Raw genomic sequence first — 12,259 nt, forward strand, 5'->3', positions numbered from 1 at the left:
GCAGTTTCAAGATGTCTGTCCAGTAGGACTGATACCATTTGTTGTTATTTATTCTATGTTCTTGTAATGTAATTCATGTCTGGAAACAGGCAATAAAGCAAAAAAAAAAAAACGCGGTTCTGTGGTAGAACCGCAGTTTGCTACGCAGAAGGCCTGGGTTCGATTCCCACACAAACCTAATTTTTTTATTTATTCATTTGTATCTATCGCGAATTTTCACTCATGGACAACGCTGATTTTTCTCTCACAACCAACGACACCGAGACGCCGACACAGAAATTTCGGCGAAACGACCAATTTAACGCTATCGTGGTAGTAATCCCGGCCGCGGTGGCCGTATTTCGGTGGAGGCGAAAAGCTAGAGGCCCGTGTACCCAGATTCAGGTCCGTGTTAAAGAAGCCCAGGTGGTCGAACTTTCCGGAACCCTACAATACGGCATCCCTGATGGTCATATCGTAGTTTTTGGACGCGAAACCCCGGCAATTATTTTGAGCCACAAAAAAATTAGCCACAAAAAAGTATTCCAAGTTTCTTGGCCACCATTTTAAGCAGCCCTAAGTAAGCTTTTGGTTTGCACAAAGTTGTTTTTCCTATGTTGGTCGCATTTATTGTGTTCTATTCCGGGAACGCTATGCAAGGATCAGTGCATTAATCAAGATATACATTTAGTCAAGTTACATTGTGCCGTTTTCTCAATTTCATTTGTGTTATTGATTCCTCTTTTAAATGTCGGAGCGCGGAGATTTAAAAGCACATCAAAAAAATGTAAAAAATAGCACGTTTCATTAGATTCGACGAAAGGGCGCGATGCTCTAATTAACATATGCGCCGATATCAGGTGTGTAGTGCAACGTGAAGAGAAGTCCTGATATTAACGACAGGTCTCCGCGAGAATATTATTGTTTAGTTTGGCAACGCACCGAGCGCGGCAAATATATCACGAATTTGCCTGGTGCTGTCGAATCGCAATAGTTAAATATGCCACAGCTTGCCGAACGCCTAAGCAGATTGAAATTGTTGACTTGCTGTAGAGAATTTAATTTAAGAAAAGGCGGCGTAAGAAAACACAATGGCAGAAAGAGTACACGTACAACAGAGAGGTGCGAACTTCGAGCTAAATTTTATTTGAAGGGACAGGAATATTTATAAACGAAAAAAGAGCGGACATCACCAGCGTGACGTCACGAAACCTCTAACGCATCAAGAAGACAAACTCCTTATCTGCAATGCCACTGACGGGCAGCTAATGCATGGAACTTCTGCCCGCGCAATGTAAGAAGCAGTGGCCTAGCCAGAATTTCATTTGGGAAGGGGGGGGGGGGGGGAGGGCGGGTTCAATCACTTTTTATGCAGGTTGGTGCGTGTGTTCGTATGTGTGTGCATATATACACAAGGCAAATTGACAATTTTCTGGGGGGGGGGGGGGGTTGAACCGCCCTGCCCCCTGTCTACGCCAGGTGTAAGAAGTCTCTAAGATCTCGTTTTCTAACCTGCCCCCGGAACGTGCCAGAAAGTTGGCGCATAAGTTATGGCGTAATTGTATCTGGCAATTTGTGTGTGCACTACTGGCACATCGCTCGCTAATACTAATGGTAAGTGATGATGAAAAGTTTTCAGCATCTTTATAGCCAGTCGTAAAAAGCAAGGCTCGAAATAACAGCTATTATTCCCTGAGCGTCGAAGAATTTCCCATGAATTGGCGTTTTGGCAAACATAACTGAAATACATACCGGGATTTCCTTTGCCAAAATAATAATCTGATCTCGGGTCACAACGTGGTAGAGCAAAGAGCTGTTGTTTTGAACGTCCACCTGAAGGAAGCACACATGAATAACGCTGCTTTTCAAAGCCAGAAGAAGTGGCAGGGATAGAACCCACCACGATGAGGCCACTGGCGCACGCCATTGCCGTCTCCGCCGCACGTAATGGCCACTGAACTACTGTGGAAGGACCGCACGGTAGTCACAAGCTTCCATGGGCAGCAATACAAACTTCACTAAAGATACTTAAGGCAGTGTAGCAAGCGATTAGGAGCGTGAGAGGACTAGCACCCACTAATATAGAGACTCTAGGCCGGGCTTCTGCTGTTTTTTTTCTATGATGTGTCCGCCTCGGTGGTACAGTGGTTACGGTGCTCGGCTGCTTACCCTAAGGTCGGGGGTTCAATTCCGGCCGCGGCGGTCGCATTTCGATCTAGGCCAAATGCTAGAGGCGCGTGTACTGTGCAATGTCACTGCACGCTAAAGAACACCAGATGGTCTAAAATTTCCGCAGCCTTCCACAACGGCGTGCCTCATAATCAAAGCGTGCTTTTGGCACGCAAAACCCCACACATTGTGTTTTCCTATAAACTTTTGCTGCAAATATGAATTAATATGTTAAATGAATTACACTGCATCTGTGGAAGAAATCCTTTATCGAATAGGGTTTGACTAAGGACGCGTCCCTTATGATGATATAGTGCTTGAAAGAGGAAGGTAGATGGCGGAATGTTAAGGTACGATGTCCAGAAGCCTTGCGAGTCATTGCAGACTTGACGCAGACGTGGTCTGCTTATTCTTTCAAAGAAGGAGGGATAGAAGCGAGGAGTTAAAGATAAAAATTAAAAAGAGGCGCTATGATGCCTGCCCTCTCTAACGCAACGAACACCCTATTATAAGCGCAAACAGACCGTACAATGTCACTGTTTCTTTTTTCTCTTTAATTAAAGATAACCGCTGCGTGAATTTGACTGTTTTACCTAGGTCACATAGGACAGGAGGGGTCCCACAGTGACGAGAGCACGGAAGAGAGTACAACGATTGCTGATGTCCAGGACTTGAAGAAGAAAATAGAGGTAAGTATAGCTATCGGTTTGCAGTTTGCTCATATTTGAGCACTAGCAAGCTTGTTTTAGAGCAAGGCGTGGTTTCGTGCTAGTTGGTAACCCATCGTTACAAGCTTTATAGCGCGGACTGCTTACACAAAGAACAAGGAAACACGGCAAGCACGAGCGCTTACTTCCAACTAACGTTTAATATGAGAGCTCGCAAATATATATAGTGAAAGAGAAAGAAGGAACAGCTGCACCCAATCACCAGATCAAAACAACAAGTGTGCGTAACACTGCATTTTCACCAGCTGTCATACAAGAAAACGAGTTTCTCTTTTAGGGCGCAACTCTTCGGCACCCGTTCCTGCGATTGAGCGGCGTCGCCGTTGGCGTCGGCGGCGTAACCGATAGCGCGAACGAGGACGAAAGAGAGCAAACGCGGAGTCTGTCGATATCACGAGCCACTGGCCTCTAACCTCGCTTTCTTCCTCCGCCAGGCGCGCTGGCCCCTCGGTCGGAGCTCGTGCGCATGCAGCGCTTGCACGTGCACTGCGACTGCCTTCGCTTCTCGTAACGGGGCTGTCGGTGTTTCACTTGGTTCGCGACGCCTGCAGTGCACAGAGTGGTGTGCGTAGCACTCGAGCGCTGGCAGTTTTTGTGGCAACATGTAACGAATGCTACATTGCTAGAATGGCGGAAAGCCAGAGCTTCAAACACATTTGGCGTTGCCCCAACACGAAGCTGCGCTCAGAATTCGCATTAGGCAGTATCGTAATCGTCGATGAAATTTTTTTAAGTCTGCTGAAGGTCTCAAGTCAGAAATGACGGGCTAATTGGTTTCCTGCTTCCTAAAATAAGGCATGAAAACAGAGAGTCAAGTGAATTTTATTCCCTATAGTCAGTGCATAATTAAGATAAACAACTCGAGAACGACCGAGAAAGCAACTCCCTATTGGTGGTTCACTATTAGTGGCACGAACACCAAGTGACACTCTTGTTTCTCTTCCAAGTACTTCCGGTCGAGCGTTTACTTCCGGTTTTAGGAACATTCTTAAGAAAAGCTTCGTGAATCTTGAACTAGTGTCGCAAGGCTAGAGACACAATGGAGTTGATAGGCACCTAGCTCCTCCTGCCTTTCAAAGTTTCGCTAAGTTTTTGCCAAGTTTTTACGAGGTTATGGTAAGTTTTTCTAAGTATTGCGAGGTTATGCCAGGTGTTCTTAGGCATTGCAAAGTTTTTGCAAAATGTTGCCAGTGTTGCCAAGCGTCGCGAGGCGATGCACAGACTTTCCAAGTCTCACTCTATCACTCTAAGCGAGTCTTCAGTCTTGCTACGAGCCCCCGCGTCAGAGACGAGTGCTGCGTTGCCGGGTGACAGCCAGTAGTGCTCAGCTTCGGGCCAGGACCAGCTAGGTGCACATCATATCCGTTGTGTATCTAGCCTTGCGCCACAAGTGCAAGCTACGCCCAGCTTTTTTGGGCCAAGTAGCCGGCCTTTTCAGGCAACGGCTAGATAGCGAGATAGCGAAGCGAGCGTGAAGCTATGCACAAATGCGCCAGGGGTTGCTAGGCAATGCGAGGTCTTTTGGCCACGACGGACGGACTAACGCTCGGCTTAAACTGCTCCACTGTTGAATGTCTTCTAAAAATAAATAGACGGTTCATGTTCTTGTTAAGACTTATACCGGATGCATATGATATCAAATCATAACTTTATTCAGGATAAGGGCCAATTAACTGTCAGCATAGTTAATTAAAGTTAGTAGAATTAGTTATTGAAAGACTATGAGCAGCTGGGGCCGTTGCGGTACTTGGCGGAACCGCAACGGCCCCAGCTGCTCATAGTCTCAGCTTCGCGTGTTGCTGAAGCTGAGATTAGCTTCAGCAACACGCGAAACAGAAATAGACCGAGGTAACATAGGGCATACGAACGCCGACATGCGAATGACACTAGGAGGCACCTAACTTCAGGATGAGGGGCGCCTCCAGAAATTTGTTATTTGCGGCTTCAACGAGCCTAAACCAGCGTAGATTTCATAACACTATAGTGCAGGGGTCACAAGCAGGCGGTCCCCGGGCTGCATGTGGCCCGGCCAGGTTCAGACATGACTTTCTTCGTGCCATATTTCTCTTATTTTCCTAATAAGACAAAAGAAAAGCCGCACCCCGTGTGGTCGCCATGTGTGGAAACATAACCATGGTTCGACAACCTATATTTCAGAACCGGCATCTAGATTTTAGACATCCTGGAGCTCGGTAACGATATGTTTCTCGAGTCCTGACACCAAATCCCCTTCAGAAATGATCCATATATACGACGTGGGAAATGTCTTCCCCTATCTATATGTGGGTCGTACCTGAAAAAGATTTGGCTGACATTTTGGTAACCCCCCCCCCCCTCGATTCTCTCACCTTCACTGTCCTGGCCCTCCCGAGACTAAATTTAGTGACTGCGGCCCGCTAGCTGAGGTGAGCTTGGGGCCCCTGCTATCATAGGCGTGCGCAGGGTTCCTCATCAGGGGTGGGGGGCAAAGGTTCATCGCAGCGCCCCCCCCACCCTACTAAGTCAATGTATGGGGCAGATTTTGCGCCCCCCCCCCTTCTTAGGTGACTAGAAGGGTCAATGTACGGGGCAGATTTTGCGCCCCCCCTCTTAGATGATTGGGGGGGGGGGGCGGCCGCCCCCTCTGCCCCCCCTGTGCGCACGCCTATGCCTGCTATATTGGGATACAAGTTATGAAGGCAAGAGAGGTCCGGGCCCGATGACCGGAGTGCGACCACCGATTACCTCCGCGACTAAAGAAACAGTACCGTTCACGAGCCGGATGAAGGATTCACCGGCTGTCCGTCTCATGACATCACTCTAGAGTGCGCGCTCATTGGTGCAGGCTCATATTCATACTGCTTTGAGGAGGAAATGACGCTGTCTTCTAAATTTCCCGACTATAGGGGTAAAACGTCGGGGCTATGGTTCACGCCTGTATTGTGTTCTTTCATCACCGCAATAAATGATCGTCAATGTCTTCATTATCAACGCTGATATTCTGTCAATCGAAGACTGTGCACTTTCTCGCTGAATTTTGATTTTCTTCAATAGTCTGACTGACTGACGGAACTTTATCATTAACACAAGGACACAGCATACATAAACAACCATGATGGTTACATAAAAGCTGCGTAATAGCAGCTTGACTAGTCTGACACCCCCGTGACACACAAGCAGCTAAATGGCAGGAATACTCGATACGTCCATTTGTAGCAATATTGAAAAAAATAGATACAGCAAAACAAAACAGAAGACGGGAATTCAGCAATTTCGAACTGCAGCGAAAGTTCTTTTGAAGGGACACATATGGAAGATTATATTCACCGTGACATTGATTCAGCTATGTTTATGTAATTGTAATTTTAGAGTAATAATGTCATTGTTTCTTTAACGATGGTTTCCGATGCACATGTCGCTAGCATTATATAACTTTATAGCAATTATTAATATAGTTTTACCCATGTATCACACTCCCCTCTGTAATGCTTGGGTACTTCAGGGCATATGAAATAAACAAATAAATGCTCCTGCGCCCTAGTTGTCTTTACAACGCCACCGATAATAATAACAGAGAATACAAATACAGCATAATGGCATGTGCTGTATCTTTTACTGACAAAAATTTCTTCATTTCAGGAGCTAGAGCAAAGGATGGACGCGCTGGAGGAACCATTACGGAGGATTATTCGCAGGCTATCCCCGAACCACTAGCCGATTCAGTGTTATTAATTTGTTTCTCCAATTAATCAACGCGATCGTTGCTGAAATTTAAGCTTTTGCTTACGCAGCAATGTGACCAATTATATAATTCGTTTATAAAGGTAGTATTTCTTTAGAACACGATTTTTCTGTCTTTACTTATTCAAGGGCGTTGAGACGTCTCTTGAGTAAATAACAACGAACCACTCTTGTCTTTACGTATATCTGTAGCACGTTTCTGCCCAACTAACAAATAATTACTATTATTACAGATACAATCACAAGGACTAAAATGAGAGCGATACGGTATTTTTCCTCATAGCGAGCATTCAGACCAACAGCGCGTCACTCATTGCAACAGTGGCATGTATATGCACACAATGTGAAACTCCTCGCAATTGTGAAAGTAGTAAATCCTGAATGTCCTCAAAATACCTTCGACACCGTTTAGATGATATGGTTGTAGTGCAAAATTTTGTCATATTTTGTCAAAGCAAATAGGGATTTACACTTTTTAGTACATACTAGTTTATTGTTATCATGCATTAGAACAAAATGGTAGCAATACAAGAAGTGATAGCAGGAATTTGCTGGTTTTTAAGCAAAAAAAAATTGCCCTCGAACCCATTTGTTCCAGTGGTCTGTGTTTTGTTTTCTGTTGAAAACTCAAGGCTGCTTACTGTAATTAAATTCAAGTACGTTACAGGAAAATTTAATTTGTGGTCGCCTCTGCAACTCCTATCGGCTACGTACAAGAGGAAGAAGAAGGCATGCACGCAAGCTCGGACGTCACATGTGCATTCTGGAAACCTACTGCGCTAACGTGACGCTAATTACGACAGCTGCTGCGGCTTCACGCTTTTGAAGACTTGAGTCATTCACTGCTGTAGAACCGGTAGTGAAGATAACTCGCTGCAGGGAAACAAGAGTGTATCTGATAGGTAGAACTCCAGACTGACAAACAGTTGGTGGTAAGTACGGATCTTTGCGACTCAAGTAGATACCTTTAGAGTAATTTCACTGCACAAGATTTTAAGATTGCAGCGGTCAACACTGGAGGGCATCTGAGAAAGCGTTAAATCAGGGTTTAAGATAAGTATGCAGAAGACGAGGATTGTGCTTTAGTTGTTTGGCGACAAAACTAGAGTTCGCGATGCAAAACCTCCTTGCCTTAGACTCTGTAGGACTACGTATGTCTCGGTCAGGTGATACAGATCCGGACGCGCATGCGGTAGCAATTCTCAAGTCCTGACCGCAACTTAGCACTGTCACAAAGCGGAAAGTGTACTACAACCATTGCATAAAAAGATAGGAGTTGCGTTGCGAGGTAGAAAACAGCAGAATGGTTCAGAGAACAAAGCGGTGTATCTTAGTTGATATTAAGAAATTCACCGAAGAATAAGGATGGGCTGACGTACATGCGGTAGCAATTCTCAAGTCCTGACCGCAACTTAGCACTGTCACAAAGCGTAAAGTGTACTACAACCATTGCAAAGAAGGATAGGAGTAGCGTTACGAGATAGAAAAACAGAAGAATGGTCCAGAGAACAAAAGGGTGTATCTTAGTTGATATTAACACAAATACGTCAACTTGGGCAGGGCAGCTCATGAGAAGGACAGGTAAGCGATGGTCAGTAAGAGCAACGGAACGGATACCAAGAGATGGGAAGCAGGACTGAGGACGACATAAGCTCAGGTGGAGCGAAAAAATTAAGAAATATTCAGGTGTAAAATGGACAGTGTGGCTTGGAGTCCGTGAGCAAGGCCTTCGTGCTGCAATGGAGAAAGTACAGACTGGCGATAAGATGATCGTCATGATAAAAATTGAGTTAGCATAAGAGAGAAGACACCGGGAATGCGTCTAAAAGTGTGCTACGCTGTGGGGTGAAGAGGACGCAGCTCTGCACCTCACGCATGTACTGGCAGGAAAAATGGTCAACTCCACAATACTCCGCATTCTGCGAAAGGAGACCTTGTTATCCAGCCCCGCCCTATGCAGACTCGGTTCGCACTGACGGACAGGGGCCAGGAGCTGCTGGGAGTGTATGGGTCCCGTTGTAACTAGATAAGCACCCCGTCTGGCGACTGCGTGCACCACCGATATAGTTTGGGCTCAGTAAATGTTCATTCATCATCGTAGTTCAGCCAGCATTACTATCAGCCTTATATCTGCGTACGTTTATACTCAAGCCTATTCACACATATCTCAACGCAAGAGCGTTCATGCGCCGCCTCAATATTTATTGATCAGAGGCGTGAGTTAGGGGGGCGGGGGCTGCCATGACCTACCCCGCAAGCTGTTTGACGGGAAGATCTTGATGGAAATATCTCATGTAAGTCGCGTATTTCATAAAAATGTCCTTACTGCATTGAAGACACTGAGAACACATGTTTGAAGGTACAAGATCAAAAGACGTATTGTGGAGCACCGATTATGACAGATATTGACGCTGAAGAGGATTGAGGCCATGATCGAAAAAGCTAGTTTTACGCAAACGGGCTCATAAATCGACTCACTTAGACTCACTCAGGTTCAGGTAAAGCCGTGAGTCTGTGCGAGTCCGGCTGAGTAATATGTTGGTGAGCCTGAATCCGAGTGAGTCCGGTTGAGGAAAAAATTGGTGAGTATGAATCCGAGTGAGTCCAAAGCGCAAAATGTATTTCTTGAGTGAGTCTGAATGAGCTCCACCTTTTATTGCCGACCTATATGGTCGTATCTACTCATCACTCAGCTCGCACTGACGGACAGGGGCCAGGAGTTGCTGGGAACATATAGGTCCCGTAACTAGGGAACCACCCCGTCTCGTGCCTGCGGGCTACATAAAGGTTGATTCATCATCATCTGCATTCTGCTGAAGTTGCACTGATGTAAAACAATGTGTGAAAAGAGTGGCCTTATCTCCAGGCCACTTGAGATCATGGGCTTCGGTAGTGCCGTGCGTATGCGGCCTGAACGCTCTAGAATAGGTTTGTAGCACATATTTTTCTTCGTTCATGTAACGTAGCCAGACATAGTACGTAATGAGGTACAATAATCTTTCGAAGACATTTCACCGCAGACGAGGTCCTGTAATCGGCATTAGAAAAAAACAAAATTAAGTATACAAAGCTTGCCTAAGCTGTTGCCCTTCAAATATGTGTCGGAATTCATAAAATGACGTGAACAAGAATAAGGAAAAAAATCCAGCATGCTGTCACTGATTGTGCCAATGTAGAATTTCAATCTGCACATGTCTTAACTCGTTCATGGATCGTTACGCGCATTATTTGGCGGAGAATGGCAGAAAACAATTTTTTTTTTGTGGTGCAGGCGCCTTTCTGCAAAACCGAAAAGATATCGCAAACTCTGCTCTGATATCTAGGCCTGGATGGAAACCAACTGCAATTCTCTTTTTCCAAACCCCTGTTATATAAATCAGCCAGTTCCTTGGTACATCAATCCGAAACTACAGCGCTTAATATAACTGGTAAGCATAAAAGATGTATTGCTTTCCGCCCACTCCCATCTTCGTACGATGTTATTCTTCAATTCAGTTTTGTGCATTGACCATGTTTTACAGCGAAAGCTGTTATGAGATCATTTCACCGGCTGTTTTTGGCGCCGTAGTTGCCCGCCGCCGCCGCCGCCGGTCTCCGTAACCAGTATCGCTCGAAATAAGAAAAACTAAATAAGAAAAAAAATTGCAGGATGGAACGAGGTTCTAACCTGGGCCCTCTGCGTGGGAGCCCAGTATTCAACCTCTGAGCCATGCTGGTGCTTGAAACTGCTTTGCAAATAGGTCCTATACAGGCTTCATGTCGGGAAGGAACTACATTAACATATGCAATATAGCGTGGTAGAAGAGTAAAATAAGCACCAAGCGTCACACAACGCGAATTCTGTAACCAGGCGTCACACAATGCGAATTGCGCAACGAGTAGGTTGCTGAATGCTTCCAACCCATTACAAAGAGCTTTGCCATAATTCTTCGTCGTCATCAGGCACAGCATCAACAAAGTGCGCATAATGCCTTACATGTGTTTAGCAGGTACCACGGCTTTCCGTAGAATGACGAAAAATGGCACAGTGCTTGCTGCTTTACTTCTCAAAAACTACAATGATTTATAGCGTAGTGGGTTCCTCGCAAGTGCACTTGTATTGGTTGCCAAGGAAGCCCATAAGCGCATAATCCATTTCCTCGGGGTCTCAGTAAAATTACAATGATTTAGAGCGTAGTGGGTTCCTCGCAAGTGCACTTGTATTGGTTGCCAAGGAAGCCCATAAGCGCATGATCCATTTCCTCGCGGTCTCAGTAAAGGTCTTCGCACCCCCCCGTCTCTGCCCCACCTCAACGTATGTTATACAGCATGACGGGAGAGGGAAATAGCGACCGGGCGTCACCCAATGCAAATTGCATAACTCGTGGGCCGTTTAAAGCTTCCAACCCATTACAAAAGGCTGAGCCATAATTCTTCATCGTCATCAGTCGTCGCGTCAACAAAGTGCACATAATGCCTTACAGACGTGTAGCTGGTGCCTCGCTTCTCCGCAGAATGACGAATAATGTCTCAGTAGGTGCTTCCCAACTTCACAAAAATTGTGATTTATGGTGTAGTGGGTACCATTCTAGTGTACTTTTATTGTAGCCCCAAGAGAGCTTACGACGGGCTCTTGAAACGCCGCTCTTCCAGCTTTCGTTGTGACTGTGCTGCGATTTCAGCGCAGGCCTGGCGTTTTTTACTTTTGCTTTGTCCACAAAATTAAATTCCGTATCTTAAATTTCAATTTTCGAAATGAGTTCGTTTGCTTCCTTCAAACATGCTTTTTTTTTAATTTAGACGTTAAAATATGGCGAAGCAAGCTTCGTTAGAGACGGCTACGCCAAAGTTATGAAGCCGACCTTCAAGAAATAAATAACCAAAAACAAAAATGCGCCTTGAGTGTTCATATAATTGCTATCGCAATAAAATTTTAAAAAATAATTGCGCATATGACCACAAGTGGACGAAAATGTCTCTGTGGATCGAGTTTAACTCATATAGGGCAGTCACTCAGTAACCGCGGATGTAGTTCATATAGGTATTTTTCATGTATTACGAAGATCACTATGAAGAAAGTCTGAGATTAGGTGAATGATCAACAGCCTTTGTGTGCGGTGAAAAAATCGCGAGACGAAATTACCGGAATCCTTTATTTTTAGCAGCCTGATGAATGACCTATCCTCTACGGTGAGTCTACGTCAGTAGAACCCCAACACAAAAACAACGACGGCAGTAGCAGCGGCAGCAATAACAACAAGAATACCAAAGGCGGCAACCCCAACTACTAGAACACAGCGAGTCAATGCCAAGGTACTCATTCTAAAAACAAACTGGGCGTGCAAACACGGACACAAGAAAGAAGTCAAGACACCACAAACGCCAATTTGGTTAGCCGGTTCATTGGTGCCTGATAGTGCGTTGGATACTTCTTTCTTGTGTCCGTGTTTGCACGCCCAGTTTGTTTAGAACGAATACTTACCAACTAGCTCAGCTCTCTGTTATTCTAAGCCAAGGTACTGCTTCAAAAATGCAGTGTTGCCACAAGGGGCAACTGCGACGGAAGAGGATATTTCACCCCATGGTGCGAGTCACACACAAGTTATCTCGCCTTGCAACGAGACGTTGGCCCTAGAAAAAAAATAAACGAATAAGCAAGAGATAAGAAGAAGCAAAATAAGAAA

Source organism: Rhipicephalus sanguineus, chromosome 8, assembly GCF_013339695.2.
Source record: "Rhipicephalus sanguineus isolate Rsan-2018 chromosome 8, BIME_Rsan_1.4, whole genome shotgun sequence".
In the NCBI taxonomy this organism is placed as follows: Eukaryota; Metazoa; Arthropoda; class Arachnida; order Ixodida; family Ixodidae; genus Rhipicephalus; species Rhipicephalus sanguineus.